This window comes from Staurois parvus, unplaced genomic scaffold (genome assembly GCF_062004578.1).
Source record: "Staurois parvus isolate SC_StPar_1 unplaced genomic scaffold, SC_StPar_1.0 ptg000244l, whole genome shotgun sequence".
Classification (NCBI taxonomy): Eukaryota; Metazoa; Chordata; class Amphibia; order Anura; family Ranidae; genus Staurois; species Staurois parvus.
The window spans coordinates 3,011,242-3,035,911 of record NW_028318040.1 but is presented as its reverse complement, the minus strand read 5'-3'; the positions used below and the strand labels follow the sequence as shown (position 1 = coordinate 3,035,911).

At 41.0% G+C, this 24,670-nt stretch overlaps 2 long non-coding RNA genes across 3 annotated transcripts in view; one reads left to right on the top strand and one right to left on the bottom strand.

Annotated features, from left to right (window-relative positions):
• LOC149459839 (uncharacterized) overlaps window positions 1–24,670 on the bottom strand; it is a 356,271-nt gene that overhangs the window by 145,891 nt on the left and 185,710 nt on the right. The gene's annotated exons all lie outside the window — the stretch shown is intronic.
• LOC149459840 (uncharacterized) lies at window positions 16,870–22,576 on the top strand. The gene is made up of 2 exons (XR_016313185.1): window positions 16,870–17,432; window positions 21,600–22,576. It is a non-coding gene; the product is annotated as an uncharacterized LOC149459840 (long non-coding RNA).

The following is a 24,670-nucleotide window of genomic DNA, read 5'->3' as shown; positions in this document are numbered from 1 at the left end:
TTTAGGCAACATTCACACTTGAGCTGAGCTTTTTCAGGCAGTTTTTTCAAGCGTTTTTCTTTTCAGGTGTTTTTTTTAGCAGAATTGCAAATATGTCAGGTGTTTTTTTTAGGCGTTTTTCATTTAGGAATGTTTGATGTGGCCTTTAAAGGTGTGCAGTAGAAAAGGGGAGAGGAGCTGCTGTTTGAGTTAAAAATGCTTAAAAAAAATGCTTGAAAAAACATTCAAAAACAATCTGCTCAGGCGTTTTCCATTGAAGTCTATGAGGACATATACTCAAATCTGCCTGAAAAGTAGCTCATACTTTTTTGAGCGACATGTATATTGCTACAGTGCAGTGATGCAAGAAATAGGGAGGACAGCTGCTGTTTGAGCTGAAAACGCTTGAAAAAACACTTGAAAAAGTGTTCAAAATACTCTGTTCAGGTGTTTTCCATTGAAGTCTAAGGGGACAAAAGCTCAAATTTGCCTGAGAAATAACTCATGTACTTTTTTGAGCAACAGGCGTTTTACTACAGGTGACAAGACACTCAAATGTGAACAGAGGCCATTGAAATTAATGGGTTTCTGTTTGTTGAGTGTTTTTGAGCATGGAGCTTTGAAAAATGCTCAAGTGTGAATGGGGTCTTAGGGTTTTTTTATTTTTAAAAAAGTTTGTCAACAAGTGTGTGTTTATTTTCTATTTACATTTTCTTTTTGTAAATGAGTAGAGGTCTTATATACTTCTTACTCATTCAAGAAGGAGGCCATGTGCCCAGGGTCTGATATATACTTTTACTGTAGCTCCAGTTCACACTAGTATGTTTTTCCTGCGTTTGCTGTTGAGCTGGCATGCATGACAATGGAAATTACATTATTCCCTATGGTGCCTGAAAAGATGCAAGTGCTTTTTTTTGTGCAGTACAGCACACTTTTTCCCCTTAGAACTCAATGGGAGTGTTTGGAAAATGCATGTAAAGTGCATGTACATGCATTTTTGCGCATTTTTAGTAGAGTTTTGTGTATAAAATCCAGTCCTCCTGCTTCTGCAAAAAAAAAGTATGAGGCATGAAAACGCATCAAAAACGTGTATAAAAACATAACAAAAGTGCTACAAAAATGCACGATTATGCAGCAGCACTAGTGTGAACCTAGGCTAGGGGAGAACTCATGATTTTTCATTGTGTAGGATCAATCATTACCAGACCCATATCTAGGATAAGGATCTGGTATAGATGAAGGGAATCCCTGGATACTTCGTTTACAAATAGAACTAAGCAGCAGGGAACTGTTATTTACTGCCAATTTAAATGCCATTTATTTTCTTTGTAAACATCGTTTTTGCTGTAGTAGATTGTGTGCATTGTGCAGATGATCCACTTTACAGACAGGTCAATGGCATCCCCCAGGCATGCTATTTAATTTTTTTTTCTAATATTGCCTTTCAAGCTGTAATAAAATCACTGCTTCCTGCCAAACAGAGTTTAATTTTTTTTTTTTTTTTGCTTTGGTACGTTTCCCAGTACAGTGCCCATCCCCCATGCCATTTGTATGATAATTCCTTGCCTATTAGCCTTGAAAATGGTCATTACTGTTTTTTAACATTCAAACCCAGGTACGTTTGGTTCATCAGTAGTTGGAAACTTAGAGTATAACTAAAGGCAAAACTGTTTTTTTTTATTTTTGAATAATGAGGAGATAACTTAGAACACCTGACAGGAATAAAGCACCAGGTCCTTGTCAGAACACCATTCCCCAAGGAATTTCCTTAGTTTGTGGGGAATTTCTCTCACTTCCTGAATTGGCAATGGGACAGGAAGTGAATGGAAATCTCCCAAATGGAGCACAGATGGCAAAAAATAAACTGACAGGGGTTATTATCCTCCCTTCCTCTATCCAAAATGGAAGAAGTTGTGCCCATAGTTCTACTTTAAGTGCTGATAATATATGCAAAGTACTGACCTTTTGATATTCTTTATTTAAGGAAATCAATCAATCCATCAATAATGAAAATTAGAAACATTGAAAAATCTACCGAATAGCACAAAATAAACAAACGCCTATCAGGCCACTGGCAAGAAAGCCCAACAGGGGTTTGTTACAAACTCATATGGTAGAAAGTGCTCAAGATTTTTACCAATCCTCAGCCTCGATTGCATAAGATCTTAACCATTAGCCGCCCGGCCTATAGCCATTTGGCGGTCGCAAAAATGCTTTAGCTTTCCGGGGTGTACGCCATTTGGCTTCCTCCAGCACATGATCAGTTCGCACGGTTGCAGAGCCACGCAGCGGCGCGATCTCTCACCGGCCGTGTACCTCGGACACGGCCGATGACAGATCTGAGTACCGGCCCCCGTTGCCGGTACCATGTGACCTGCTGTGACCAATCACAGCAGGTCACATGACAGTTGTATACAATGGATGGCTTCATTCATGCCATCCATTGTATACTAGTGCCTAGCTGTGAATGGTCACAGCAGGTCACATGCACATGTCATGTGATTAGCTGTGGCCAAATCACAGCTAAGCACAAAAAAAAACCTGAATGAATCGATGTCATTCAGGTAAATGCTTGCTTATAGCAAAGTAATTCTTTGCTATAAGCAAATTGTGTAAAAAAAAAAAAAAAAAATACTGATCACTTCCCGAAAGTAGTACAATGTTAATATGGTAACATTGTACTACTTTGGTCATAGTAAAATATGAAAAAAAAATCTTAAAAAAAATAAAAAAAATGTAATAAAAAATTAAAAATAATAAAAATATATATATATATATATATATATATATATTTTTTTTTTTCATACTGTCATCAGTCATTGTCCCTGTTCACCACCTGGTGACAGTATGTAAAAAAAAAAAATAGTGAAAATAATTTTTTTAATTTTCCAAAAAATTATGACAAAAAAAATACAACTTCAAAAAACTCGCCATTCCTCTTATGAAGTACGTCGGACTGTCTACTTTGCAAAAAGGGGTCATTTGGGGATATCTGTACTATTCTGACATTCTTGGACCTCAAGAAATTAGATTGGCTGTCAGTACTTCAGGATTGATCAATTTTCAGATCTATACCATAGTTTGTGAACTCTATAACTTTCCTACAAACTAAATAATACATCCTAATTTGGGTTATTTTCACCAAAGACATGTAGCAGAATACATCTTGGTCTAAATTTATGAAGAACAATTATTTATTTGTAAACTTTTATAACAGAAACAAAGAAAAATGTGTTTTTATTAACAAATTTTTGGTATTTTTTTGTTAATTTAGCAAAAAATAAAAACCCCAGCGGTGATTAAATAGCACCAAAAGAAAGCTCTAGTTGTGTGAAGAAAATGATAAAATTTTAGTTTGGGTACAATGTTGTATGACTGTGCAATTGTCATTCAAAGTGTGAGAGCGCTGAAATGTGAAAAATGGCCTGAGCAGGAAGGTGTAAAATTGAAATGGTTAAAGATGGTGTTCTCCAAGTCTTCCAGGCTACCAAGTAAATACATTTTAAGGAGATTTCACACAAGCGATGCAACCAGGTCTGCCTGTCAGTTTTTCAGGGAGGCCTGATCAGAAGGTCCATGCATTCCTATGGACAAGCAGGTGTGTGGGTAGGTGCAGGGTGGTGCGGTGTCAATAATTACACAGAGATCAGTTGCAGATAATGAGAGCTTTTATTGAAGGAACAAATCAACTTTACAAACAGCCCAGCAGGCAGAGTACCACATATCTGTGCAATTTGGAGGTATAGCAGGTTAAGATGCACCGACAGCATCTGTCTCAGAGGGCGGGATGAGGCCTGGACGGTCTGGTCCCAATGGGGAGGCTTCCAAAAAGGATGATGTGTCCCTAGCCTGTCCCTACTCATCTGGAACCCCTCTTTGCCACTAATCACTTTCACTCTCAGACAAGTGCTCTTTTTCTATGCTATCCAGTTCTCAAATGCATGCCAAAACCTGGGGGCAGGGACCTAAAAAGGCTCTAATGACCCAAGATGGCTGCCAGGGGTCACCTGGATGCAATGTAGCCAACCAGAATGCTGCCTCTGTCTTCCTTTCCAGATGCAGTACCGCTCCAGTAGAGGGCCACCTACAGTGGAGGAAGCAGACTGCACCTGCCTGCAAGGACTTGTGTCCATTTACAGTTGACTACCTCTGGGTATGATTAGGCCTGCTAAAACAAATGGAGCAAGACTGTATCTTCTGTTTGGTTGGATCAGAACAGAGGCAGCCGAGTGTAAACAGACAGCGGAGTTTATTAGCTCCCAGCTGCCCATAGAGCAGAGTGGGCTCTGTCTGTGTTCACTCTGTATAAACTGAGAGGACATGGATGTATCATTTGGATGCTCTGCTCAGCAGAAGATCAGCAGACAGATCCCCTGTTGATTGGAATGGAAGACGCCTGTGTGAAAGGGCCCTAATATGTATTTTATTTGCATAATTACCTGTTTACTTACAGTTCTGTCTTATGTGAATGTTTTATTAGGCCCAAAATTCTAGCCCCATTTTCCATCTATAGGCAACCAGACTGTTTTTAAAACTTTACCTCTTGGAGGGTTTAACATTAGTGATAAATATGGCACATCCAGCCTCCAATACAGAAAACATGGAACACTTGAGCTGAATGCTATTCAAACTACAGTGAAGGAAATAAGTATTTGATCCCCTGCTAATTTTGAATGTTTGCACACTCACAAAGAAATGATCAGTCTAAAAATCGAATGGTAGGTGTATTGTAACACTGAGAGACAGAATAGCAACAGAAAATTCAAAAGAAATGCATGTCTAACAAATTATGCCCTGATTTGCATGTTCATGAGGGAAATAAGTATATGATCCCCTTCACAAAACATGACTTAGTACTTGGTGGTAAATCCCTTGTTGGCAATCACAGAGGTCAGACGTTTCCTGTAGTTGGCCACTCAGGAGGAATTTTGGCCCACTCCTCTTGGCAGATCCTCTCCAAGTCATTAAGGTTTGGTGGCTGACATTTGGCATGACAAACTTTCAGCTCCCTCCACAGATTTTTAATCAGATTAAGGTCTGGAGACTGGCTAGGCCACTCCAGGACCTTAATGTGCTTCTTCTTGAGCCACTCCTTTGTTGCCTTGGCCGTGTGTTTTGGGTCATTGTCATGCTGGAACACCCATCCACGACACATTTTCAATGTCCTGGCTGAGGAAAGAAGGTTCTCACCCAAGATTTGGCGGTACATTGCCCCATCCAACGTGCCTTTGATGCAGTGCAGTTGTCCTGTCCCCTTAGCAGAAAAACACCCCCAAAGCACAATGTTTCCACCACCATGTTTGACAGGTGGGATGGTGTTCTTGGGGTCATAGGCAGCATTCCTCCTCCTCCATACACAGAGAGTTGAGTTGATGCCAAAGTGCCTGCAGGCACTGCAGGATTTCAATCCTTGTCGGTGTAGTGTGTTACCAATTGTTTTCTTGGTGACTGTGGTCCCAGCTGCCTGGAGATCATTGACAAGATCCTCACGTGTAGTTCTGGGATGATTCCTCACTGTTCTCATGATCATTGACACTCCAGAAGGTGAGATCTTGCATGGTGCACCAGACCTAGGGAGACTGACAGTTGTTTTGTGTTTCTCCCATTTGCGAATGATTGCACCAACTGTTGTCATCTTCTCACCAAGCTGCTTGGCAATAGTTTGGTAGCCCAGTCCAGCCTTGTGTAGGTCTACAATCTTGTCCCTGACATCCTTGGACAGCTCTTTGGTCTTTGTCATGGTGGAGTGTTTGGAATCTGATTGTTCGATTGCTCCTGTGGACAGGTGTCTTTTATACAGGTAACAAAATGAGATTAGCAGCACTCCATTTAAGAGACTGCTTCTAATCTCGGCTTGTTACCTGTATGAAAGACACCTGGTTGCCAGAAGTCCTGCTGAATGATAGGGGATCAAATACTTATTTCCCTCATGAACATGCAAATCAGTGCATCATTTGTTAGACATGCATTTCTTTAGATTTTTTTGTTGCTATTCTGCCTCTCAGTGTTACAATACACCTACCATTCGATTTTTAGACTGATCATTTCTTTGCGAGTGGGAAAACATTCAAAATCAGCACGGGATCAAATATTTATTTCCTTCACTGTGTTCTGTTAAACAAATCTCAAAGAACAGAAGATGGACCAGTGCAGTGGAGATGTCTATAAACTATAAAGTTGTTGATTCACTCATTAGTATCGATAGCACTGTGAGAAATTTGCCCTCTTTGATCACTGCCAGCATTACTAGCTAAAATTAAAAGTTAAAAATTAAAAAAAAAACTTTTGCAAAAGAATTTAAAGGTCCTGTTGTAAACATGATGCCAACTGTTAAATTATATCTCTTATGGGAGAAATATAAGTCTGTCATTGCTGGCCTCCTTCTATTTTTTACCATCATGTCTTGTTTTAAAACTGCTGTGTCACAGGTGTAGGTGTAGAACAAGTATGAGCCAACTCATGAACTCATGAACAAAATGAACTTTGAGTTTATTCATCTAAATGGATTTCAGCTGCATCAAAACAAAAGGTGTACAAAATATTAAAGTTGTTTTTCTTTCTTAGTACAAAACCCTGTCATCTTCCAGCATGCTCTAGAGCAGCCTCTCTCAACCAGGATGCCTTGAGGTTTCTTCAGGGATGTCTTGGCAAAATGTCTTAAAAACAAAGCCATTGGTTCTCATTGTGCACCATTACGACCTTCTAGCCGCTGGTATCCTGACAACCAATGACATCATCAGTTGATTAGGAGGATGTCAGCTTACTGCACAGTATCCTAGTTTGGCCCTCCCCTGCCCCTCCCCATCAGTGCTGGGGTCACATTAGCTCAGTGATGGAGAAAAACTGAGGCAGAAGAGAAACATTGGAATACTACGCAATACCAGTGTACAAAAATGTATTTGCTTTGGAAGAATAAATCCCCTCCAATGTTGGGTGTCCTACATGTGTGGATGTTGCTGCGGTATATAAAACTATTAGAATAGTTTTCACATTTTAGAATGGGGTGCCCTTTTAAGATTATGGACAGTCTGAGGCACCCTGTTTTAGAACAAGGGGCCCCAAGACTGTCCATAATATTAAAGGGTGCCTTGACTGAAAAAAGGTTGAGAAACACTGCTCTAGAGAAGAACTCTTGCTCTCTATGTGGAAGCAATGGTCGTTCTGCAGAGTTCTGACCCAAGCCTTGCTGAGTCACAGCTGAGCTCTTCAATCAGCAGGAAACCCAAATCTGTGTCAGACCGCTGCATAAAAAGCCCATTGCCCACACTCAGAGACCACGGGTCCTTTTCTACAACATGACGGTACGGGAAGAAAGGAAATGTGTAATCAATCCACTTAAAAGTCCACCAGATGGAAAGATATGAGTCTGTGAAAGTGAAGACATCCACTGTGTTCTCCACATCACCAAAGTGATCAAGTTGCAGAAAGCTGTGACCACCCATGAGTATTCAAGGAATACCTGTCTTAAAGGAGCTCGGCAACTTGTATCCTCATAAGCTCACATCCAGTCCAGTAGGTATGCAGTAAAACAGATAGAGAAGAAAGAAAGGGCCAGATACCCAATAGTGCAGTGGTTCTTAACCTGGGTTCGATCGAACCCCAGGGGTTCGGTGAGTCAGTCTCGCGGGTTCGGCGGAGGTGAAGACCCACACCCGACTCATATGACTCGTGATGACATGCCCCGCTTGTCCATCATTGGCTGCAGGTGGTCACGCAACATCGCTTAGCCCAGTGGTCGGCAAGCCGCGGCTCGCGAGCCACATGCGGCTCTTTACACGCTTTAATGTGGCTCTTGTGTGCCGGGCGCCCGCTCCCCTCTCTCCTCTCGGGCGGCAGGGACTCTGCAGCGTGATCCAAAAAAAAAAACAGCCAGGGCAGCGCGCTCAAATGCAATGATTGGCCAGTCTCGCTGCCACTCACATCCTGATAGCCAGTGATTGGCTGTCAGGATGTGTGTAGGCGGGGCAGCGTGACGAACGTGAGAGGAGCTAGGCTCCTCTCACAGTCCGCCCTGAAGACCGGAACGGCGCGGGAATACGGCGAGAGGAACGCGCGGAGCAAAGGTAAGTGAATTGACACAGGGGGGACTTGGCTTACTACTTGCTACTTACTTACTACTACTATATAAGGGATGAATTAATATGGGGGATGAATTACTATAGGGGGGATGAATTACTATAGGGGGGATGAATTACTATATGGGGGATGAATTACTATATGGGGGATGAATTACTATGGGGGATGAATTACTATGGGGGATGAATTACTATATGGGGGATGAATTACTATGGGGGATGAATTACTATATGGGGGATGAATTACTATATGGGGGATGAATTACTATGGGGGATGAATTACTATATGGGGGATGAATTACTATGGGGGATGAATTACTATATGGGGGATGAATTACTATGGGGGATGAATTACTATATGGGGGATGAATTACTATAGGGGGGATGAATTACTATGGGGGATGAATTACTATATGGGGGATGAATTACTATGGGGGATGAATTACTATAAAACAGTGGTTCTTAACCAGGGGTTCAGTGAGTCAGTCTCGCGGGTTCGGCAGAGGTGAAGACCCACACCCGACTCATATGATTCGTGCAGTAAATATTCATTATTATGTTTTTGTTTTTGTGTGAAAATCATGTTTTAATGGTTTTGTTCTTTGTTCTTAACGGTTTTGTTCATTTTGTGCACCTATGTATAAATATATACCTATGTTTTGAATTTTAAAAATCATATTTTATTTTTCCAATTAAGAAGGGTTCGGTGAATGCGCATATGAAACTGGTGGGGTTCAGTACCTCCAGCAAGGTTAAGAACCACTGCAATAGTGTAAATCCACCAATCAGTCTTTATTAAAAAAGAATTAAAAACACTTACATAAAACCGCTCAGAACAGTATTGTACAGAAAAATCTCGATCCCGGCAACACAGTGATGCACTTCCGGTGTTGCGTGATGACGACACGACTTTGCTCCTGCTTAAGCGTTTCGTCACATCTGACATCATCGGCAGCTTCCCGTATGCTGAGGAACTTTGCACTACACTTGACCTGTTTATACGATTATAAAGTGCTAGCTGAGTTCAGCTTCAATTTGGTACTGTATTTATATATGCTAGTACATCTAACACTCCCCTCCTCCCAGGCTGACAATGCTTCTCCTGTGCTCATTCATCCAGAGTGGAAGCACTGTAATTCAGGAAGAACGTTATTGGCCAGATCACCAGGGGAAAACAGAGGGGGAAAAAAAAGCATAACAAAGAAAACTAATATAGCCACAACAGTTAATGATTGGTAAACTGCAATCTAACATTTTTGGTTTGGGCTTTAATACCCTTTTCAGGATTGGTAAGCAGCAATATATTAAATTTTTCTTCATTTAGGCTTTAATACCACTTTAAACACAAACTGTAATACAAAAATCTGTATTTAATATTGCCTCAGATTTAATGTGCATGGTAACCCTCAAACTAGCACCTGCTACACATACTGGGATTTATATTGAGATGTGCCTTGCATGTAAGACAAAGAAGTGACAATTTGAAATAGAATGTTTTGAGATTTTCCTTTTTTGTATCTTTTATCAACGCTTGCTTGAATCACTTGCATAAAACGAAGGAACATATGTTTATGATTTTGTGATAAGGCTATCTATATAAAATAATGTAAATATAATTTTACTTTTTGTTAGTACTTGTGTATCAAATCAACTTTTGTTTTAAAGCAGTGCCAAAAATTATGTAAGGCTTTTTGGAAAATATGTTTATAGGGAGCTAATGGTCACAAGGGACATTTACTGGATTTGACAGTAGACATTTCTTTTCAAATTCAACGTACTCTTAATTTACGCAAGGATGTGCTGATGGGAACTATGGTTTTATACCCCGTCAAGCGCCCTCCATTAACAAATTAGAAATAAAATGAAATCGTGTGTCACATGTTCAGATGTCTGTTCTAGAGCAAGTGTGTATTCAGCAGAGAGAATTGACAATTGTTTGGCTCTATTACAGAGAAGCCTGCGCTGGCATTTCAGACACCACCCACCTAAGAATCATAATTTGAAAAGGATGTTGATGGATTATAGAGGATCCCTCTGTCTGCTCCAATTAGGATCAACATTTTCTCTTGTTGCTCACTGAGCTTTTAGGTATTAAATAGCTGAAAAAAGGTTGCCCCCTACTGGATTGTCAAACGATGTGCTGCTTATGTTCATTTTTTTTTAATTTTGCTTTTCTAGGAACAAAAACATAGCAAGAATGCCTCTCTTTTGCATACTATTCATTTTTAAAGTTTAAAATGTATGATTTTTTTTAGAAATTCTAGCACTGTGGGTTTTAATATATTTAAAAATCTATCAGAAATGTTTCTTTTTATTTATATTTTGTTCATAGTTGCTATTATTTATTTGTCCTTTTTCAATATTTTTTATAATGACTGGGGAGCCTGGTAACCTGGCTATGATAATGTAATCTGATATCCAGCAGCTATCCGACTGTAAATGTTTCCTGGGCTGCTCACCACAAAATATGAGCGCAGTTTATCTAGAGCTGCAATATGAAGCAAATGCTTGTAAATCTCATGTTAGTTCATGTGGCATTTTATCATCCAATTACTGTGTGTGACTTATTGGTGCAGTAACTTCAGCGGGATTATCTCCGCCAGGTTTTAACCCACTTGCTGCATATTTCCAAACTACGCATGTAACTGAAATTGTATTAACTCTATACTGACAGTAATGAACCTTCTACTATATTTTACAAAGGCATATGCAGCTTAGGGAGAGCAAAATAGGTACATTGTAATCAATTCATGCTACAGACACTTTTCTGTTGCCCTGTAGTTTGTACATGGAACTTTCCTCCATTCTTCCAGTCTGTTTTACAACTATTTTTAGCAGACAATGAGGCCATTTACCTGTGGTCATAAATAATTGGATCCATCAACAACCACCAACCACTAAGACTGTACAGAAGTTTACCATTTGCAAGAACTTTTGCTTCGTAGCTTCTGTGATTAGAGTTCTGTTCGCCGGACATCCACCAAACAGCTCACATGTTCTGAATGGTAAAGTGTTACTGAACCCACATCAGTAAAATCAGTCTGTAAAGCATGCTTGTTGTACTCACTGTGAAACCTAACAGGTTAATCCTGTTTTTACAGGTGTAAAAAGGCAGTTTGATCCTGTCTTCTCTGATCCTCCCCTTCTTCTACTGACCCCAAGCCATCTGCTGATGGTACAGAGTTCTAGGAGTTACTCTGCACACGCTCAGTTTAGTGTGTACTGTTAGTTGGGTTTTTTTCCTTTGGGAGGGTGCATGTGATCAGCACAGAGCCAATCAGCACAGACCAGACAGAGGGTCAGGGGTTATGCAGCCTCATACGACTGTCAGAGCTGAATGAAAACTCCTCCTACAAGCTTTAACTAGTGCTCAGCTGGACACTGATAGAAGTCACAAGACTGCTAAATACTGCTGATGAGAAAAGGTATTTAGCAGTTTATATTTACTAACATTCTTAGATTGTAAGCTCCAAGGAGCAGGGCTCTCCTAACCCTCTTGTATTGAACTGTATTGTTGCTGTATTGTCTTCCGTTATATTGTAAAGCGCTGAGCAAACTGTTGGCGCTATAGAAATCCCGTATTATAATAATAATAATAACATAAATTCCATTTTCTGTGTACTGGTGGAGACCAGATATTGTGAATGCAGGGTCATGGGTAATGAATACAGTGTACTACAGCAGAAATTGTCATTTACAATTAACAAAAATTGTCATTTACAAAAAAATGCAGTTTTAATTCTCCATAAATGCAATATTGTAGAAAATGGAATGGGGACACCCGCCAACTCCATTAAGGGTCTGGTATGTCTGGTCTGGGGGAGGTTCCCATGTCATTTTAACAAAAAAACCTGGCAGCAAAATATAAATTGCCAGCTGTTTTTTTTATTTTTTTTTTCTATTTTTCTTTTCCTGTTTTACAGCCTGCAGTAAAAATGAAAAAAAGAGAAATATTATGGTCCTCCCTAACTTTCTAGCAAATCCATTATCCATGATGAGGCTCTGGTATGGATTTTAAAGGGCAACTCTACATTAAAGAAAGTGTGCCCCCCATAAAAAAAAAAAATTCATACAAGACCGTTTGAGTCTGATATTGATTGAAAAAATAAATGATCTGGGGTTCCCCCAAAATGCATGCCAAGCCTTCACCTGAACTGGGCTGTCTAGAAAGTGGTGGAAACAAACATGCACCCCACTCCTCTTGACTCATACCATGTTACATGTCCTCTGCCAAAGTCCCTTGTCCCTGTGTAGATGAGGACAAGGGGTTGTGCCCCACAACCTGGCCCGGTAGTTGTGGGAGTCTGCGAGCAAGGAGCTTATCAGAATCTGGAAGCTCGCTTTAAAAATAAGAGGGACCCAGATAATGCCCCCTCTGCTACACTCTCATACATACACATCATACACAATGTACATACACATTCAAACAAAAAAATGTTACCAGTAAATAAACACACTACACACTTTTGCAAGCTGTCTATTAAAAAAAAATGTCCCAAAATGTAAATCCACCATCAATCAAGCCATCCAGTGCTGCAGATCCGCATACATTTGCAATGATCGATGTCCTCCCAAAAAACACACAGACCTGCTGCCTGCTGACATGACCTCTCCCAACAGAGACTTGTGTTGAATGACATATCCTGTGCTGCCAGATGAATTGTAAACAAAGGGGTAAGGACGACTATTGTCATTATCTAAATATGGCTAGTATTGGTCAGTATCATTGGCTGAATATAGCCTTTGCCATTGACCAAATATGGCCATAGCTATATCTGGTTAGTGACGTGAAACACCTTCACCACCTCTTTGTTTACATTCAGCTGTCACCTGGAAATCCCTGCTTGATGGTTGAAAGGCCAGGTGGGATACATTGCTGGTTGCTATTAAGCAAGTATATGTAGGGTACATGTATATAGAGTTTTCACATATCTCAGGGCTAACTGTGATTGCCAAAAAAATAAAAAGACGCTCAGAAGACAAATTATACGTTTCAGTGCTCTACTGTTGTAGGTTATAACCGGCAGTGCTGATCAAGTGAGAATTCAACAGGGTAGTTGTACAGAAGACGATTAGTAGATCAACTTCTGTACAACCAAAATGCCCATACGTGGGTACAAAATTCAGCTGGTCCCATTCGAATGTTGATCCATGTATGGCCAGCTTAATTCCAAACATAATAGCTTGTTCACATTGCTTTACAGTGAACCTGTGTCTAGGGTATGCACAATATTTACTACACATTCTGAACAAGTAGTAAAAGCATGTTAAAACAAAACTCTTGTACGTCTTTGTAGCTATATGCATTGTGGAGGAATTAATCTTCAAATTCACAATAAAGCCACTCAAATCTCAGCTATTTTCTATGAAGGACAATTTTTTGCAGCCTGCAATTCTCAAATGCAAACACAGTGGTTATTTCTAAGTTGTTAGAAATTGAATGATACCCAACATTAGAGAGTTTTTGTTGTAGTCTGAGGATAAAATATCTGAAAGTACATACAGCTAGAAAGGTCAGTTAATGTCTTGTTTTAAATCTCATTTACTACTTGTTAAGAATATGTAAATATTATAATGTGCATAGTGTAGGCACATTTGCTATGAAGGTCACCTGGTAATAAGTGGGAACCATACTATTCTTGTGACCTTCCCAACCATTGTACCATTATGACAGACACATTTACCATTTACCAGGCCAGAGGACTCTGACACAGTTGGCAGTGGAAGGGTTCCTCAAATCTTACTTTTTGAATTTCAGGGCGGGTTCCAATGGAATATCAGCATAGCAGAGTTCACTTGTAAGGTGTATGCTTCACAGTTTATGTAGCAGGGGGTAGTAGGAAGGTGTCTGGTATGCAATGTATGAATTCTATTAGGGTTTTTTCAGAGTACAGTCACTTTAGAATGATGTGTATAATCACTGTTGTCATAGCTTTCCATCAACCATAAGAGACATATTTCTCAGACTGTATTGGGTTATGCTATGTGAACTTAAACACTCTCACTGGTGCCTATTTGATGGGAAATTGCATATTACATATCTCCTTATTAATGTTGACCTCATAAATATCTAATAACCTTAACCCCTTGACGCCGACGTAACACAAATATGCGGCCTCACGGACCTGGGCTTTTTTCCGTGGGGCCGCATATTTGCGTACCTGTCTTTGTGCTGGGAGCGCGCCGCTCGGCGCGCTCCCAGCACCAAGACCGCGGTGTCACTGAGAGCCCCAGGTCCCGTTCTAACGATCGGGACCCGGGACTCCCTATTCCGGGTCACGTGATCGCTGTGATAGTCTCTGATTGGCTATCACAGTGATCAATCACTGTGCAGCCCGGCCCCTTTGTTTTCTCTCTCTCTATGAATGGAGAAGAGAGATACATTGTATCTCTCGAACTCCTGACATAGAGAGAGAAAAAAAAAGTTTGTAAAAAAAAAATAAATAAATAAATAAATATTAAAAAATAAAGAAAAATACCTAGATCAAGGTTTGATCTAGTTCAGTACCAGGGTTAGTGTTTGGGTCAAGGTCAGGGTCAAAGGTCAGGGTCAAGGGCAAAGGTCAGGGTCAAAGGTCAGGATTTAAAAAAAAATTGGTATCAGTGTCAGTTAGTGTTAATGTCAGTGTCAGTGACAGTGTGTTTTATGTAAAAAAAATAAATAAAAAAAAAGACAAAAACAAAATGCGCACTGTTGTTTCTGGGCTGTACTACGGGTACAAACAACAAATAACATACACATATATGGTATCGCTGCAATCGTCAAGAACTGGAGAATGTATTTTGGGTTGTTCTTTGGTGGTAGGTTATGGTCGTAACAAGAAACACACAGTTAAATTTAAAAAAATGATTTTTTTTACTATTTTGGCCCAGTTTTCCTTTAATAATAAAAAAAAATTAGGAGCTATCCATGACCATTTACCACCAAATGAAAGCCCAATTTGTCCTGAAAAAAACAAGGTATAATCCACCTGGATGTACAAAGTAGTTGTGACGATATGTACGGTTTTACTAACACGTCAACATTGCAGAATTGTGCTTAGGCATTTAGATTTGTTTTACCCTTAGGCGTGAAGGGGTTAAATGACTTCAGACCATAGGAATTTCATTGTAAGCTGTCCACATGGACAAGCCAGCAAAATAATCTCCTTTCAGGAATGTGTTATTGTTGCTCACAAGGGGAGTTGGCTGGGGGCGGTCCATAGTCTATGTACTACTTTTGTAGCTTGAAACATTCAGTCTTGACCCAGAGCTTGCAATCATGCATGCATCTGATTACATGTGCCACGTTGCACACACAGTTGGGACTCCATGGCGAAACAGCCACTTTAGTTAAAGCAGAGTTCCACTTAAAAAAAAAAAAGTCAGCAGCTACAAAAACTGTAGCTGCTGACTTTTACAATACAGCCACTTACCTCTCCCTTGGTCCAGCAGTGTCTTCACCACCGCTGGTTTCACCAGCTGTCTTTTCTCCCTGGTGCCGGCATCTTCAGTGTAGGCACCTGGCTGTGACAGCTTGCGGCTTCACAGCGGGGTCACCACTGCGCATGTGCAAGAAGCGCTGTGCATTGTGAATGGCCCTGTAGTCTTCTGGGACCTGTCACGTGTCCCAGAAGACTACAGGGAGGGAGGGAGGGGAGGACAACTTCCACTTCCGATCACCTAGGCAATACCTGTCAAATTTGGGTACCAGCCCCCCCCCCGCTCCCCAAAAGTGCCAATCCTTAATGGGGAGCGGGGGACAAGGGCTTAAAGCAGAACTTCCCCTTTTGGGTGGAGCTTCGTTTTAAGTGTTCTTGTTATATTTTATTGTTATTTGTATATATCAATACTTGTAATAAATGTTATAAGTATTTGTGTAATCTCTCTTTGCACATATCGAATACAACCCCAAAATGGTAACAAAACACTATTCCCAAGCCTTTAAATTGTGAAAGAAAACATAATTTTTACTGCAGATGACATTAATGCCAATGGAACCGTACTCTCTCTCTGGAGCAGTTTGTAATCTGTGCATCCATAAAGAGAATATTAAAATCTTTACGTAACCACAAAATAATTATTTTAATAATTTTAAAAATTCCCCTCCTGAATTTACAATAACTATGCTATACAACCAAGTCCCTTAACACCTAGCATCCCTTTCCCATAAATTCTCATGTTGTCTAATTTATTTTGTCTAGAAAAATGAGTTTGCCATGAGCAGGTAGGCAATAGGCAGTTACAGTAGATCCATCACTGTGCCCTATTTGTTGGTAGAACACTGTCAAATGTGGAAAGATACATAAAAGATACTTTAACTGAAGCAGTTATAGAACATTTCTATAAAGTGAAAGACCCATGCCTATAGCCGCATCCACCATAGCCACTCAGCAACAAACAGGTAATCAATTATCAGTGGGATTTGTATTTTGTACCAATGTCAGTTTTCAGCAAAATATATCTAGAATGGCTTAACTAGGCAAAAAAACAAAGTTTGTCTACTCAGCCTTATAATTACAGACAAATTTATATGTTACTGACCCCTTGGCTAACTGAATTCAAACAATACATTTTCTAAAATAGTGTGGAAAGCTGCTGTAGGCAAAAGAAGACAGTTACAGACAAAACACAAAAATCTTATGTCTATCAGGGCAGGAAAATGTGCTCCAGATAACCCCTATCAAAGGTAACATTGACTGGACCGGTTAGATTAGGGGTTCCCAACCAGGAGTATCTACATCCTTTAGGTTTACTGGGACCAAATATAAGGAATATGAGGCTGAATCTCTGAATAATTTATAAAATGCTTTGAAACAGGATTCTCTATGAAAGGATTAAATGGAATATAACTGAATCCATTTTGTATACACTAATACAAGATGCTAGTTTAATATACATATATGAGATATGTGCACACTAACAAAACTGTCTATGTCAGCTTCATGTAGAAATGAGTGTTTTTGCAAACCCTTACAAAAAAGCAGATAAGGTTTACTCTCATCTCTGAAAAGTTTTAACCACAACTTGGGTGTTAGGTCAGATTATAGCCATGGTCTGGGCTTTAGAGGAGATATGGTATGATAGATAAAGCAGAAGAGTGAAAATGCAAACCTCATACAAATAATTGTTGAGTTAAGGTAAAACAATGTACATGTATTTGATTGGAAGGTCTGAGGGTGTGTTTGCCTAAAGACTACAGTATAATAACCCTGATGTTATGCCAATAAAACTGAAGTGTTTGCAATCGCAACTGAGGTGATTTGAGTGCATTCACTTTCCGAGATCTCGTAGCTGTGTCCAGGTGTGACCGTTGGTATCTTGAAGGGGCCCCCAAGGAACAGGAAAAAGACCACCTACCTACTTTCAGTGGTGTCAGAAAGTGGGATAATTGCCAAGGTAAGTGAGAGTTTTATTTTTTAATGCTTTCTTTACCGAGGTAATTATTCTGAACTTCAGGGAAATATGGTGGTTGGAGTTTTAGGAGCGAGACTAAGGGATTCTCGGCTCGGGGAATAATACCAGGACACACCTGGCACAGCACTTTGTATAATTTGTAAAAAGTGTGTTATTGTTGTTTTTTTGTCTTGTTTGTTAGTTTACTAATTTACTGCTATGGGTAATTCCTCAGGTAAGGAGGAAGGTCCCCATCATGTGCCGCCACAAAAGTTGATTAAGTTGTTTAGAAAAACTAGAAAGCTGAGGGGAAAGAACACATCTACCTTAAATGAAACTTGTAAAGAATATGTAGCAAGGGTATCTCCTTATGATATTTATTATGTTAATCCCTGGGTGGATAATTTAGTGGGATGGTCAAAAAGACTGGGTGGAGCTAGTTTTCCTTGTGAAGAGGGAAATGACACTATGTGTATTAATATGATTAGAGGAATGTGTTTGCATGAACAGCCTCAGGTAGGTATCTGGGGGACTGGAAATCCAGCTTGGGACAAGAATTATATGTATGAAGGGGGTAAGAATTGGTTGAAGTATGCACCAGGCTATAAGACTCTAATTGTAGCAAATGATTTCACTCCACCACCGCCATACAAACACAGTGAGACGTCCTGCCCCTACAGCTCCACATGCAGCCCCATTATACCCAGCACTCCCACAGGTAAAACAAGTAGATGAAGATGAAGAGGTTCTTATTGCTGCTTCCCAGATATATACAGGGGAGTCAGAAGAATCTAGCTCAGATGGGGAAACTGGTTGTGGTAGTCAAAGGGATATTGAGAGGGGTAAAGGGAAAGTAAAGAGGAAGATAAAGAAGGTAGAAAAGAGTGATAGAATTCTTAGGTCAGCAGAAAGTAACAAGGGGGAAGTTAAAGATGAGACAGCTGAGCTAGATATGATGAATTCAGCCTTTCCATTCATGATGATTGGGGAGCAGCTGATTTTAAAGGCAATAGATCCCAAGGAGCTGGATGCTATAGTACAGAGATGCCCTAATCCAAGGAAACCCCCACTTGCATTACACCTCCCCTCCTGGTACAAGCAAAAGATGGACAGGTCTGGTATCATAAATTTCATGTGCTCCCGCATTGTCCTGTGTCCCTATTGGGCCGAGATTTGTTAGCTGACCTTAAAGTCGTGATGTCTATCACAGAGGAAGGTATGCAATTGGACACACCTTTCCTAATCTGTCCAGCTATGGATCATGATTTAAATAAGCTCCCTGAAAACCTATGGACTAAGAGCACAACGGATGCAGGCCTCATTGACTGCACACCGTATAAAGCCACCCTTAAAACCAGGAACCCTGTTTATCATAAACAATACCCACTGTCCAAAGAAAAAATAGACGGCATTAAACCTATTGTGGAGGATTTTAAAAAGCGGGGAATACTGAAGCTGGTAGTATCCCCCTACAATACTCCCATTAATCCGGTAAAAAAGCCCAATGGTGAGTGGAGATTAGTACAAGATCTCAGGGCGATTAACGATCTGGTCATTCCTATTGCCCCTGTAGTCCCAGATATAACAACTTTGGTAAATGCTATACCTGCCAACGCCACACATTTTACAGTAATTGATCTGTCAAATGCATTTTTTAGTGTCCCAGTTGACCCGGAGACACAGGTATTGTTTACTTTTTGTTTTCAAGGGGAGAGGCTAACCTGGACCCGTCTCCTTCAGGGTTATGTAGCATATACCATGGCCAGTAGATCCATGCTCAATGACTGGGTACCCACCCATGGTTCAGTAATTATCCAATATGTGGATGATTTACTGATTAGTTCTGTGAGCGAGAAGGCGTGTCAGGCTGATTCATTATCATTGTTACGGTTTCTGGCTGATCAGGGACAGAAAGTCTCTCGCAAAAAGATGCAGTTTGTGGCACCACAAGTTGAGTACCTAGGATTTGTATTGTCTGAGGGCCAGAGGGGGCTGAGCCCAAGGAGAGTGGCAGCAATATGTCAACAACCAAAACCAGAAACTAAGGTTCAGATGCAATCCTTCCTAGGTATGGTAAACTATTGTAGACAGTGGATTCCTGACTGTTCTTATTATGACAATGTATTACGTCAAGTGACACTGAAAGATCAGCCAGACCGTATTGAATGGACGCTGCCATTGGTGCAGGCATTTGAATATTTGAAGACAGCACTGGTCTCGTCTCCCGCATTAGGGTTACCGGATTATACTAAATCTTTTCATTTGTATTGTCAATCTGCATGTAAAACCATGGCTGCAGTACTAGCTCAAGAGCACGGAGGTGCCATGAGGCCGGTAGCATATTTATCAAAAACAATGCCCATCCCGGTCCAGGGCATGCCGGGGTGTCTCCAAGCTTTGTCTGTGTGTGCCTTAGCTGTGGAAATGGCATCTATCATAGTTTTGGGGAACCCATTGATATTGCACACATCTCATCATGTCCTACATGTACTGAAAAACATTAACACTCAACACATGTCAGCACAACGCCTGGCGGGATGTGAAGTAATTTTGACATCCACCAATAATCTCACAGTTAAATACAGCCCATCTACATCAGGACCATCTCTTTTATTGTCCTCCCTGCTTAATCTTCACAACACAAGGTCATCAGAATTGCAGGAGGAGCACAATTGCCTGGATGTTATCCAAGCTGACACTTCTCCGCGACTAGATATGTTGGAGACTCCGATTCCTGGAGCCCCTGATGTGTTTGTCGATGGATCTTGTACACACCCTAGTGATGCTACATACATCACAGGCTATGCAGTAGTAGAACCACCTCTTATTATTGAAACAGGTTCCATCCCCTACCCCAGTGCACAAGCAGCTGAATTAGTGGCCCTAACACGAGCTTGCACTCTTTATCAAGATCGAGATGTTAACATATACACAGATTCTAAATATGTCTTTGGGGTTGTACATGATTTTGGCCGTATTTGGCAACGCCGTGGTTTCACTACGGCCGATGGCAAGTCAATATCCCATCATTCTTTGATCCAGGATTTGCTTGCTGCACTCCAACTTCCAAGAAGGATAGCGGTCATTAAAGTACGGGCACATACTAATGCCAAAGACCCAGTCACAAAAGGCAATGCTATGGCAGATGCAGCTGCAAAAAAACTGCAGGGCAACTGCATAATCGAGCAGATCTATCTATGGTAATGTTGTCCACTCCATCCCTACTGTCAAATGAGCTTTTAGGTACACTGCAGGCACAAGCCTCTGAGAGTGAAGTTGATTTTTGGGCTAGCAGAGGTTTGACACAAGACAAACATGGTCTTATGTCAAAAGAGGGGATTGTAGGACTTCCACAGGCAGCTGCTGTATTATTCATTCAAAATTTTCATGGTGTAGGTCATAAGGGAAAATAGTTAGAGGAGAAAGAAATGCGCAAACAATTTTGTGTATGGTTTCTCCATGATTTGGTGGAGGAAACATTGGGAAGGTGCCTTACTTGTTTACAAAACAACCCTGGGCATGGCCAGCATGGGAAACATGAACATTTAACACCCCCTGAGGCACCATTCACACATCTACAGATATATTTTACACATCTCCCTAAATCAAAAGAAGGAGATAAGCTGTTGGTGGTAGTAGACAGATTTTCAGGTTGGCCGGAAGCTTTCCCATGTAGGAATGAAACAGCAGAGACAGTGGTCAAGGTTTTGTGTAAGGAAATCATCCCTAGATGGGGTTGTCCTTTGTTCATAGAAAGCGATCAGGGACCAGCTTTTACTGCAGCAGTGACTCAGGGAGTCTCAAAGGCTTTGAGTATTCAATGGAAGCTCCATATTCCTTATCACCCTCAGAGTTCTGGAGTAGTGGAAAGAATGAATAGAACAATTAAGGATAAATTAGTGAAAGCCACGGGAGGGACTCTGAAGAATTGGCCAGCTGTGTTACCTGCTATACTAGCTGAAATAAGGATGACACCTCATAAACGGAGTAAGTTGTCTCCCTTTGAGATACTAATGGGCAGACCATTCCCTACCCCTTGGACTAGACAGCAACCCCCTCTGTGGTAGAAAGGAGATTTAGAGGTAATACAGGCAGAATTATGTAAGAGCATTGTGTGAAAAGTTGAATAGCGAACAAAATGATGCTGCTGTTTTTTTCTTTTATCTGCAGATCAACCAACCCACCCCTTCGAGGTAGGTGATCAAGTGGTGATCCGAAGACTGGATCCAAGGGTGAGACCCCGGTTTGGAGAACCTACAGTGATCGTGGCCATTACACGTACAGCTGTTCTTACTGAAGGATCAGGCACCTGGATCCATGCATCAAGAGTAAAAAGGATTTCCCAAGATGAGAGACACAATCAAGCTGATCAACCAACAGAAGAAGGAGCCAAGAACTTTGCTACCCAACCTATTGGATCCCCATGAGGACTGGATGAACTTGATTATTATCTTATCAATAGTGACTATTATCATCGTCCCACTATGGTTTCTATTGGAGATTTCATATGATAGAAAGTGGTTCAGAAACCCTCTGGGAGTTCAGGATGGGTGGAGGGTTACCTCATCACAACTGAATGATCATGTGTATCAAAATGAGAATTAATGAGAAGGAAAGGGAGGAAATGTTTTTGCTTCAACAATATGAGGAAATGCATGGGATTGAGACGATAGGGAGAGTAAGTCAATGAAAAGTGTTATCACTATGTGATAAAAGAGGGGACTGAAAGGATTAAATGGAATATAACTGAATCCATTTTGTATACACTAATACAAGATGCTAGTTTAATATACATATATGAGATATGTGCACACTAACAAAACTGTCTATGTCAGCTTCATGTAGAAATGAGTGTTTTTGCAAACCCTTACAAAAAAGCAGATAAGGTTTACTCTCATCTCTGAAAAGTTTTAACCACAACTTGGGTGTTAGGTCAGATTATAGCCATGGTCTGGGCTTTAGAGGAGATATGGTATGATAGATAAAGCAGAAGAGTGAAAATGCAAACCTCATACAAATAATTGTTGAGTTAAGGTAAAACAATGTACATTAATTTGATTGGAAGGTCTGAGGGTGTGTTTGCCTAAAGACTACAGTATAATAACCCTGATGTTATGCCAATAAAACTGAAGTGTTTGCAATCGCAACTGAGGTGATTTGAGTGCATTCACTTTCCGAGATCTCGTAGCTGTGTCCAGGTGTGACCGTTGGTATCTTGAGGGGGCCCCCAAGGAACAGGAAAAAGACCACCTACCTACTTTCACTCTACATTGCTGAACCTGAACTCAAAGTAGAGAGATCAAGTTGGTATGTTAATGACATGCAACTAACATTTTCAGTAACTGTACCTTGATTCAATACTTTGATTGGACAGAAAAACAGAAAAAAAGCTTCCTTGATATAGCTAGCTTCTGCATTAGTGACATTCTGTTTCTAAGTAAATATAATAAAATCTTCTTTCAGCTGTTGTGCTGCTAGCTATCTAGTAGTACAGAAAAACCAAGCTATTGACAGTGACTTTTATAGCTATGCTTGTATTTAATAGGACTGGTGCTGATGAAGACAATCTAGTGTTAGGCAAGGTTCCCACCTGTACGGCCGCGATTTGCGCAGGCACGAAAGCTCATTCATTTGATTGGACTGCTGTACCCTAGGACACAAAAGAAATAAGTCCCTGCAATATTTTTTAACTCACAGCCCACACAGGAACCAAGGTTCCCAGTATGGTTTTGGTTTCCAGTGTGGGTAGCGTACCATTATGATTAACGGCACATGCTCGTGGGCCTTGCATTTCTCTGTGTTGGTGGTTGCATCTGCCGGTATTTGTGTGGGTCCCACAGTGGCACCACCTGTACAGATGTCAACCGAGCCTAAAGGTGTATGAGGACAGATTGGGTAATCCATTGGGGGTATGAACTCACAATCAGGTTAAGAACCCCAAGGTTATGTGATTTTTCTGTTTTTCCCCAAGATAAGCAGAACCAAACTGCAAACAGTCTCCTCCTACCCCGGTCTCTTGTCTTAAATTTAAAAATGAGCAAACCTTCCTGTTTTGTCCATGCAACTATGGAGTACAGCATGTCTATACATACCCTATGTATACAAATAATGAGTGTCCCAATTGATTTAAATAATGTGCATTAGAAGTGGCATAGAAACAGCAGTAACAGTAGTTATATTTGTATAAATTTGGATCTTCAGTGACTTTTCTTTACTAAAGCTGTAATCAGGGCCGGTGCTACCACTAGGTGAACTAGGCAGCTGCCTAGGGCGCAGCCACAGCTCCCTGCACATACATGCCAACTGTCCCTGCTTTGCTGGGACAGTGCCTCTGTTTAGGTTGTCCCTCCTCAGCCACGTCCCAAGTTATGCCCTGGGAACCCTGAGTGAGTAGAGCACACCTCACCACAGTCAGCACACTGTGTTGGGACCTCCCCTCCTCACCTACAGCGTGCAATAGAATACTGTACAATTGAGAGAGTGGATGAAGTGTCTTTCTTAGCAGGCATAGGCTTGTGAAAGAAGCAGAGAAGTGCCTGTATACCCAGCCATGAGACATTATGAGAGGGTTGAAACCCTCCAGCTCCGCGCTCATCATGTACTCCTCCTGGCTGACCACCATCAGAGAATTGGCAAGAAGATGATGAGTGTAACAATGACTGCACAAGTGGTGGGGAGAAAGGGTTGGGATGCAAAAGTGTACTGGGGGGAGGCATTGCAGGTAGGGATGTTCTTGGTAGGGGAGCACGGGATTCAGACGCGTGCTAAGGGAAAACCTGGCAGGTTTCGGAAGGACACAGAAATAAGTTGGGGGTACAAACATCTGCTGCAAGGACACAGATATGTTGGCAGTACAAACAGGTGCTGGAAGGACACAGATATGTTAGGGGTACAAACAGGTGCTGAAAGGACACAGATATGTTGGGGGTACAAACTGGTGCTGGAAGGACACAGAGATATGTTGAGGGCACAGACAGGTGCTGTAAGGACACAGATATATTGGGGGTATTAACAGGTGCTTGAAGGACTCAGGGATACAATATGTTGGTGGTACAAACAGGTGTTGGAAGGACACAGATATGTTGGGGGTACAAACAGGTGTTGGAAGGACACAGATATGTTGGGGGTACAAACAGGTGTTGGAAGGACACAGAGATATGTTCAAGGTAAAGGCAGGTACTGGAAGGACACAGAGATATGTTGGGGGGCAGACAGGTGCTGGAAGGACACAGAGATATGTT